Source organism: Heterodontus francisci, chromosome 7 (genome assembly GCF_036365525.1).
Source record: "Heterodontus francisci isolate sHetFra1 chromosome 7, sHetFra1.hap1, whole genome shotgun sequence".
NCBI lineage: Eukaryota > Metazoa > Chordata > Chondrichthyes > Heterodontiformes > Heterodontidae > Heterodontus > Heterodontus francisci.
Window position 1 is genome coordinate 21,289,659 of NC_090377.1, and position 8,352 is coordinate 21,298,010.

Sequence of the window (8,352 nt, forward strand, 5' to 3'; positions counted from 1 at the left end):
GTCCATGAGCCATGAAAAAACCTGGACAGCAAAGAAGACACTGAACATGAACATACTTTCACAGTCGCACAGCACATGGATGCAATCACACAACTGGAAGCCTTCACCACAGTTACAATCATATATCTCGTCGAGTTAGAAGCGCAAGCTATGACTGAAGGTAGATACTGGGCAAGCGTCAACATTTTACTACCGCGGATACTGAAAGACATGTACCTAGCAAGTGGAAGTCTATGTTATAGCCAACAAAAGCTAGACTCACTGCACGTAATTATTCACATATCAACTGTGTGAGAGTATTGATGTTGACATGCAGATATGGAAGTGCTGCATGGTTGTCCCAAGTCTTCTACATTGTTGACACCAATTGTCCAGTGAGATCAGTAAAGTGCCAATGATAGAGAATCAAGGCAAGTGTGACTCCATTGAGTTTACTCAAGATTTGCAAAAGAAGTACCTGGATAGATTTGACACTCTGGGCAGTTTTATTGGGGATGCTGTTCTTCATCTAAAAGATGAGGCAGTTTCTTCCATAGATCCACCATGGAAGTGCAGTGTCCACATAAAGGACAAGCTAAAGGCTGAGCTGGACATGATGGAAGGACAAGGGATTATTCACCGTGTTCAGCAACACACTGATTAGTGTAGCTCTATAATCACAGTAATCAAGAAAGACGGTACCATTAGAGTATTCCTGGATCCCAGAAAGTTGAATTAAGCACTCACAAGATGTCCTCATAAAATTCCGACATTAGAAAATCTCAACCCAAGGTTTGCAAGAGCCAAGTTTTTCTCAAGGTTGGGCGCGTAACATGGATACTGGTCACTTCACCTCTCTGAAGATTCACAACTTTACGAACACCATTTGGAAGGTATTGCTTTCTGCGGTTACCATTTGATCTGTCAGTGAGTCGACACCTATTCCAACAGCATATGGATCGCATTACCAAGAGCGTTCCTGGCTGTGTTTGCTTTGTGGATGACATTGCTGTCATAGGAAGTACCAAGGAAGAGCATGACACGAATCTTGATATTTTAACGGAAACAGCTAGAAGAGAAGGTCTTGTGTTTAATAGCAAAAAATGTGCTATCAATGTGAACCACATTAATTTTTTCAGTTCATTCTAATCTAACACTAGAATATGACCAGATCCCAGTAAAGTTGCGGATGTACAATCAATGCCTATTCCTCAAGACAAGGAAGATTTACAAAGGTGTTTTGGTCTATTTAACTTTCTAGCACCATATATCTCAAATATTTCTGAGAAAGCATCGTCACTGCGTGAACATCTCAAGAAAGAGACGGCATTCTTGTGGCACAAAGATCATCAACACGTGTTTGATTCATTAAAACAGTCACTTTCTGCTGAAGCATGTTTACAATATTACAACCCAGGAAAAGAAACTACACTGAAAGTAGATGCTTCGCAAAAGGGTCTCCGAGTATGTTTGTTACAAGAAGGTAGACCAGTTGCGTTTGGTTCCAAACGTTTGTCACCCACTCAAGTGAACTATTTTAACATAGAATGAGAAACATTAGCATTTGTATTCGGTAGCACCAGATTTCATACTATTTGGTAAATGCTTTGTTGTCGAGACTAATCACAAACCGTTGGCATTGATATGGTAAAAAACACTCAGCAATGCACCACCTTAACTTCAAAGCCTACTAATTAAAGTACAGGGGTACGATTGTGAGTTTTGCTATAAACTTGAAAACCTCATGGTTATTTCTGACACATTGAACAGACTATCCAACCCCAAGATGTACAATTAGATGTTCAAGTAGACGAAGTAGATATAGTGCCAGAAGACGTATACAACATTAGCCTCATGCAATTTGGACAGAAGACATGTGAAGAGCTCCAAAAAGAGACTTCCAGAGATCCTGTTCTAAGGGCATTATGGCAGCTCAAAAAAAAACAATGTAAGAGGTTCCCACAGACCTCAGAATTTTTGGCTATATTGGCCGAGTTAGGGATATCCAGTGGTGTTGCTTTCAGCAGTAGACAGGTGCTGATACCCAAAATGCTTCATCAGGATATCCTTACAAAATTGTATCAAGGTTACGTGGGCATTGAAAGATCAAGATGACTTGCACGTGAAACAGTTTATTGGGCAGGAATTAATAATGACATAGAGTGAGCAATGATGATGTGTCACGCTTTCCAAGATCATCATCTGAGCCAGCACAGAAAGCCACTTCATCCTCATGATGTTCCAGGAATAGCTTCCAAGATGTCAAGAATAGCTACTGACTTATGTACTGTTGAAGGTGACGATTTTCTATTGACTACCGACTACTTCTCCAAATTTCCTAGCATTTGCCAACTAAGGGATACGTCAAGCACATAAGTAGCAAACACGATGAGTGCAATTTTCAGTCTTTTTTGTTCCCTGGAAGACAAAGTGTCAGATAACGGTCCACAGTAAACCATTTCAAGACGTGTGCCAGGTGGGCTATAAATCATGTTACATCATCTCCACACTACCTAAGGTCAAATGGAATAGCAGAAAGGATGGTATGGATAGTAAAGTCTTTAATCTTGAAGTGCAAAGAGACTAAGCAAGACATCCAAATTGCAATGTTGTACTTACGAGCAACACCTCTAAATACAGGATTCCTATCCCCAGCAGATATCATGTTCAGAAGTAAGTTAGGTCAACTCTGCCGGTCATCATTTGATAAGATCATCGTCAGTCGAAGATGAGTTATTGGCAACACAAGAAAAAATGAAAATCACACATGATAAGCATGCAGGCATGAAGGTCAGAGTGATCTACCACAAGAGAAGACATGGTTCCCTGCATAAGTGTCAAAGATCTGTAATGAGCCATGGTCATACAAGGTAACCACTCCAAATGGATCGATGGTGAGGAGGAACAGATGTCAGCTAAGAGAGTTATCCAACATCATCATACCTGACACTCCGATAGCATCAAGAACAGGCTCACGTTCACGTTCTCAGAATGGAATTCAGAAAAATGATACGTACAACACTCAAGTACAAGATAATTCAGGCTGAACCTACGAGTCAAGAGAAAAGATTTGGCAATTCCAAATTTTAGCAAAGTTTCACTGTTACCAGATCAAGTCGAGTCAGCAGAGCACCTGTATGTTTCAGAGACACTTGAATGATGTATGTGAGAGTCCATACATGTGTAAATACTGTTCACAGTTATCCTTTTTCATTATGTACATAACTTATACTTTATGAAATTTCCTTTTAAGGAAAGGGGGATGATGTGATATTGCTTTAACTGTTTGATTAGTTAATATTCTGTTGAATATGTAAATAGTTTAGTATACATCATCACAGGAAGTGATGCAAGCCAACATGTGATACAGTGGTTGGAGCAGTGTCTGTCAGTATGTAACATGTGTAACTAAGAACTCTCTTGTTATTCTGTTATTCTGTAATAATAACCCCTTCAATTTACCAACTATTCTCCTAATGGTTGGTGTGTTTGTGTTGAGAACCCAATAACACAACATGGATCGATTTGAGTCCATGATTTGAGTGGGTAATTCACCTATTTTTATAGAGTCATAGAGTCTTAGAGTCATTTATGGCACAGAAGGAGGCCATCGAGTCCATGTTGGCTCTCCGTGGAGCAATCCAGTCAGCAGTGCAAGTTTATTTCCTTCAAGTGCCCATCCAATTTCCTTTTGAAATCATTGATTGTTTCTGCCTCCACCACCCTCGTGGGTAGCAAGTTGCAAGACATTACCACTCGCTGCGTAAAAAAGTTCTTCCTCACATTCCCCCTATACCTCGTGCCCAAAACCTTCAATCCATTTTGGTTAGCAATGTTTATGGAAGAAGAACGTCAGTCAGCAGAACTCTCTGCTCTTCTTTGAGTTGTGCCAGATTTTAACATCCAGTTTAACTAAAGGGACAGACAGACATGGATCTTAGTTCAAGATACTGCCTAAAACATAGCACCTCTAACAATACAGCATGCTTACTGTACTGCACTGGATTGTTAGCTTATATAAGACCTGTGATCAGCAGTCAATTGAATCCACTGATTGGCCCATTTCTTCAATTGTAGCAATTATTTGAGCAAATTTGAAGCTTAAATGAGTTTAATTCAGTAAATCTTGAGGCCCCGTTGATCCTGATCCATGATCCAATGATCAATAACGCTGCATCATTGTGCTGATTCATGGGAGATTTTACATTCGGGCTTATGCAAATGAGTTTGAACAGAAACCTAAGCGGAACTTCACCTCAGCAAAATCGGTGCAATGTCCAGTGCATTTTCCCAATTGTAAGCCCCAGTGGAAACTCTAGGACTATAAGTTCAAGCCTGAACCCACAATCTTCTCACTCAGAAGTAAAAGTGCTACCAACTTAAGCAAGTTGACACATGCCAGAGTCATGTTGTCAATAAAAACTCCCAATGACTGTTATAATTTTGTTTTTATCTAACAGTAACCCAAACTCAGAAACAATCATAAACAGTCAGCACAATGATCCTCTGCTGTTAGCAGGCCACGATGCTTGAATGGGAACTGAGTCATAAGATCTGGATATTGTTGCAACTCTATCTCTAATTTGTATCACTTTAGTGTAATTCACTGCTGGGAGTACAGGATTGAGAAATTTACTTCCTATCTCGATATTCTGTGTTAACATATTCTATGATATTGTTGATGGTTCTTTAATATTGTTAGCGGTTCTCTCTCCTCAAGCAATCTCCCTCTCTCCTTCAAATCTGTCATCATCACCCTTCCTCGAAAAATTAACTCTTGACTCCCTTCATCCTTGCAAACTACCACATCATCTCCACCCTTCCTTACCTTTCCAAAGTCATTGAACGTACTATCGCTTCCTAAATCCGTGCCTATCTTTCCCGAAACTGTATTTTGAATCCCTCCAATTAGGTTTCCATGCCTGCCACAGGGTTTCTTATCAAAGTCACAAAGGACATCCTATGTGACTGTGACAAAAGTGAACTTTCCCTCCTCGTCTTTCTTGACCCTTCTGTAGCCTTTGACATAGTTCACCACTCCATCCTCCTCCAACATTTCTCCACCATCGTCCAGTTGATGGGACTGCACTCACCTGATTCCATTCTTATCTATCTAGTTGTAGCCAGAGAATCACCAACAGTGACTTCTCTCCAACTCCTGCACCATTATCTCAGGTGTGCCCCAAGGATCTATCCTTGCCACCTCCTATTTCTCATCTACTCGTTGCCCTTTGGTGACATTGTTCGAACACACTGTCAGTTTCCACATGTATGCTGATGACAGCCAGCTCTAATTAACCATTACTCTCTCAACCCCTCCACTGCCTCTAAATTGTCAGTTTGTGCGACATCCAGTTCTGAATGAGCATAAATTTCCTCCAACTAAATATTAGAAAGACTGAAGCCATGATTTTCTGTCCCTTCCACAAACTCTGTACCCTAGCCACTAACACTCTCCATCTCCCTGCCAACTGTCTGAGGCTTATCCAGACTATTTGCAACCTTGGTGTCATATTTGACCCTGAGATGAGCTTCTGACCATGTATTATTAAGACCGTCTATTTCCACCTTCATAACATCGCCTGGCACTGCCCCTGCCTCAGCTCCTCTACTTCTGAAACCCTCATTCATGTCTTTATTATGTCTAGACTTGACTATTCCAATGCACTCCTGGTCAGCCTCCCACATTCTACCCTCCGTAAACTTGAGATAATCCAAAACTCTGCTGCTCATGTCCTAATGCGTACTAAGTCCCATTCCCCTGTGCTCGCTGATCTACATTAGCTCCCAGTTAAGCAACACCTCAATTTTAAAATTTTCATCCTTGTTCTCAAATCTTTGCCCCTCCGTATCTCTGTAACCTGCTCCAGCCCTGCAACCATATGAAATATCTGCACTCCTCCAATTCTGGCCTCTCGAGAATCTCCGATTTTATTTGCTCCACCACTGGCAACTTTGCCTTCAGCTGCCAAGTCCCTAAGATTTGGAATTCCCTCCCTAAACATCTTCGCCTCTCTATCCTCCTTTAAGGCACCTCTTAAAATCTACCTCTTTAACCAAGTTTTTGGTCATCCGCTCTTCTATCTCCTTACATGGCTCAGTGTCAAACTTTGTTTGATAAAGCTCCTGTGATGCATCGTGAACGCTTAACTACTTTAAAACAGGGGAGACCTTGGGATCCAAGATTTAACAAGCCCAATTTCTTGCCCGCTATATTTTGTTTATATCTTTTTACTCTTTCCTGTTCACTTTCCTAGGGGCAGCTATTTAAGTCTCTTCATTGCTCAGTCGTGCGTGATATTCTTTTCTCCAGGGGGTCCTGCTATCATCAATACAGTCATGAATATTTCACTTGTTCCATTTGCAGCAGATAAATTCCTCCATGTACAAAGAAAGAATTTGCATTTATATAGCACCTTATCATTCCTGAAGAGCTTCACAGCCGATGAGTTAGTTTTTGAAATGCAATGCCTATGTTATGTAAGTAAATGTGGAAGCTGATTGCACACAGTAAGATCCCACAGCACAGCAAACTAATTAAAACAAAATTCAGCTTCTTTAGTTCGAGGGATAATTTCTGGCCTAGACACAGGAGAACTCCTTGATTTTCATTAAATATTCCCATGAGATGTTTTATATCCACCGAAACAGGCAGCCAAGGGCCTCAGCTTGAAATATCATGCGAAAGGCAGCAACTGAAAGGGGAAGCGGTGGCGCAGTGGTATTGTCACTGGACTAGGGAACCAGGATATTGCTCTGGGGACATGGGTTCAAATCCCGCAGCAGAAGGTGGAATTTGAATTCAATTAATAAATCTGGAATTAAAAAGCTAGTCTAATGATGGCCATGAAACAATTGCCAATTGTTGTAAAAACACATCTGGTTCACTAATGTCCTTCAGGGAAGGAAATCTGCTGTCCGTACCTGGTCTGGCCGATATGTGACTCCAGACCCACAGCAATGTGGTTGACTCTTAAATGGCCTAGCAAAGCACTCAGTCGTATATAACCACGACAAAGTAAATAAAAAGGAATGAAACCGGACGGACCACCCAGCAACAACAAAGGCACCGGAAACGACAACGGCAAACCCAGCCCTGTCGACCCTGCAAAGTCCTCCTTACAAACATCTGGGGGCTTGTGCCAAAGTTGGGAGAGCTGTCCCACAGACTAGTCAAGCAACAGTCTGACATAAGGAATCATACCTGACAGACAATGTCCCAGACACTGCCATCATCATCCCCGGGTATGTCCTGTCCCACCGGTAGGACAGACCCAGCAGAAGTGGCGGCACAGTGGTATACAGTAGGGAGGGAGTTGCCCTGGGAGTCCTCAACATCAATTCTGGGCCCATGAAGTCTCATGGCATCAGATCAAACAAGGAAATCTCCTGCTGATTACCACCTACCGCCCTCCCTCAACTGATGAGTCAGTACTCCTCCATGTTGAACAGTACTTGGAAGAAGCACTGAGGGTGGTGAGGGTACAGAATGTACTCTGGGTGGGTGACTTCAATGTCCATCACCAAGAGTGGCACAGCAGCACCACTACTGGCTGAGTCCTAAAGGATATATCTGCTAGACTGGGTATGCAGCAGGTGGTGAGGGAACCAACAAGAGGGAAAAACATACTTGACCTCATCCTCACCAATCTGCCTGCCGCAGATGCATCTGTCCATGAAATCGGATCGACCTAGGCACTGGAAACGACAACGGGAAACCCAGCCCTGTCGACCCTGCAAAGTCCTCCTGGGGTAATGTCCGAGGCCCTTCATCTATGACCTTCCTTCAAAGTAACCACCGCACAGTCATTGTGGAGACCCTCCATCGTGTTTTGTGGCACTACCACCGTGCTGAATGGGATAGATTTCGAACAGATCTAGCAATGCAAAACTGGGCATCCATGAGGCGCTGTGGGCCATCAGCAGCACCACAATCTGTAACCTCATGGCCCAGCATATCTCCCGTTCTACCATTACCATCAAGCCAGGAGACCAACCCTGGTTCAATGAAGAGTGCAGGAGGACATGCCAGGAGCAGCACCAGGCATACCTCAAAATGAGGTGTCAACCTGGTGAGTCTATAATACAGGGCTATCTGCATGCCAAACTGCATAAGCAGCATGCGATAGAGCTAAGCGATCCCATAACCAACAGATCAGATCTAAGCTCCGCAGTCCTGCCACATCCAGCCGTGAATGGTGGTGGACAATTAAACAACTAACTGGAGGAGGTGGCTCCACAAATATCCCTATCCTCAATGATGGGGGAGCCCAGCACATCAGTGCGAAAGATAAGGCTGAAGCATTTGCAACAATCTTCAGCCAGAAGTGCCAAGTTGATGATCCATCCCGGCCTCCTCCTGAAGTCCCCAGC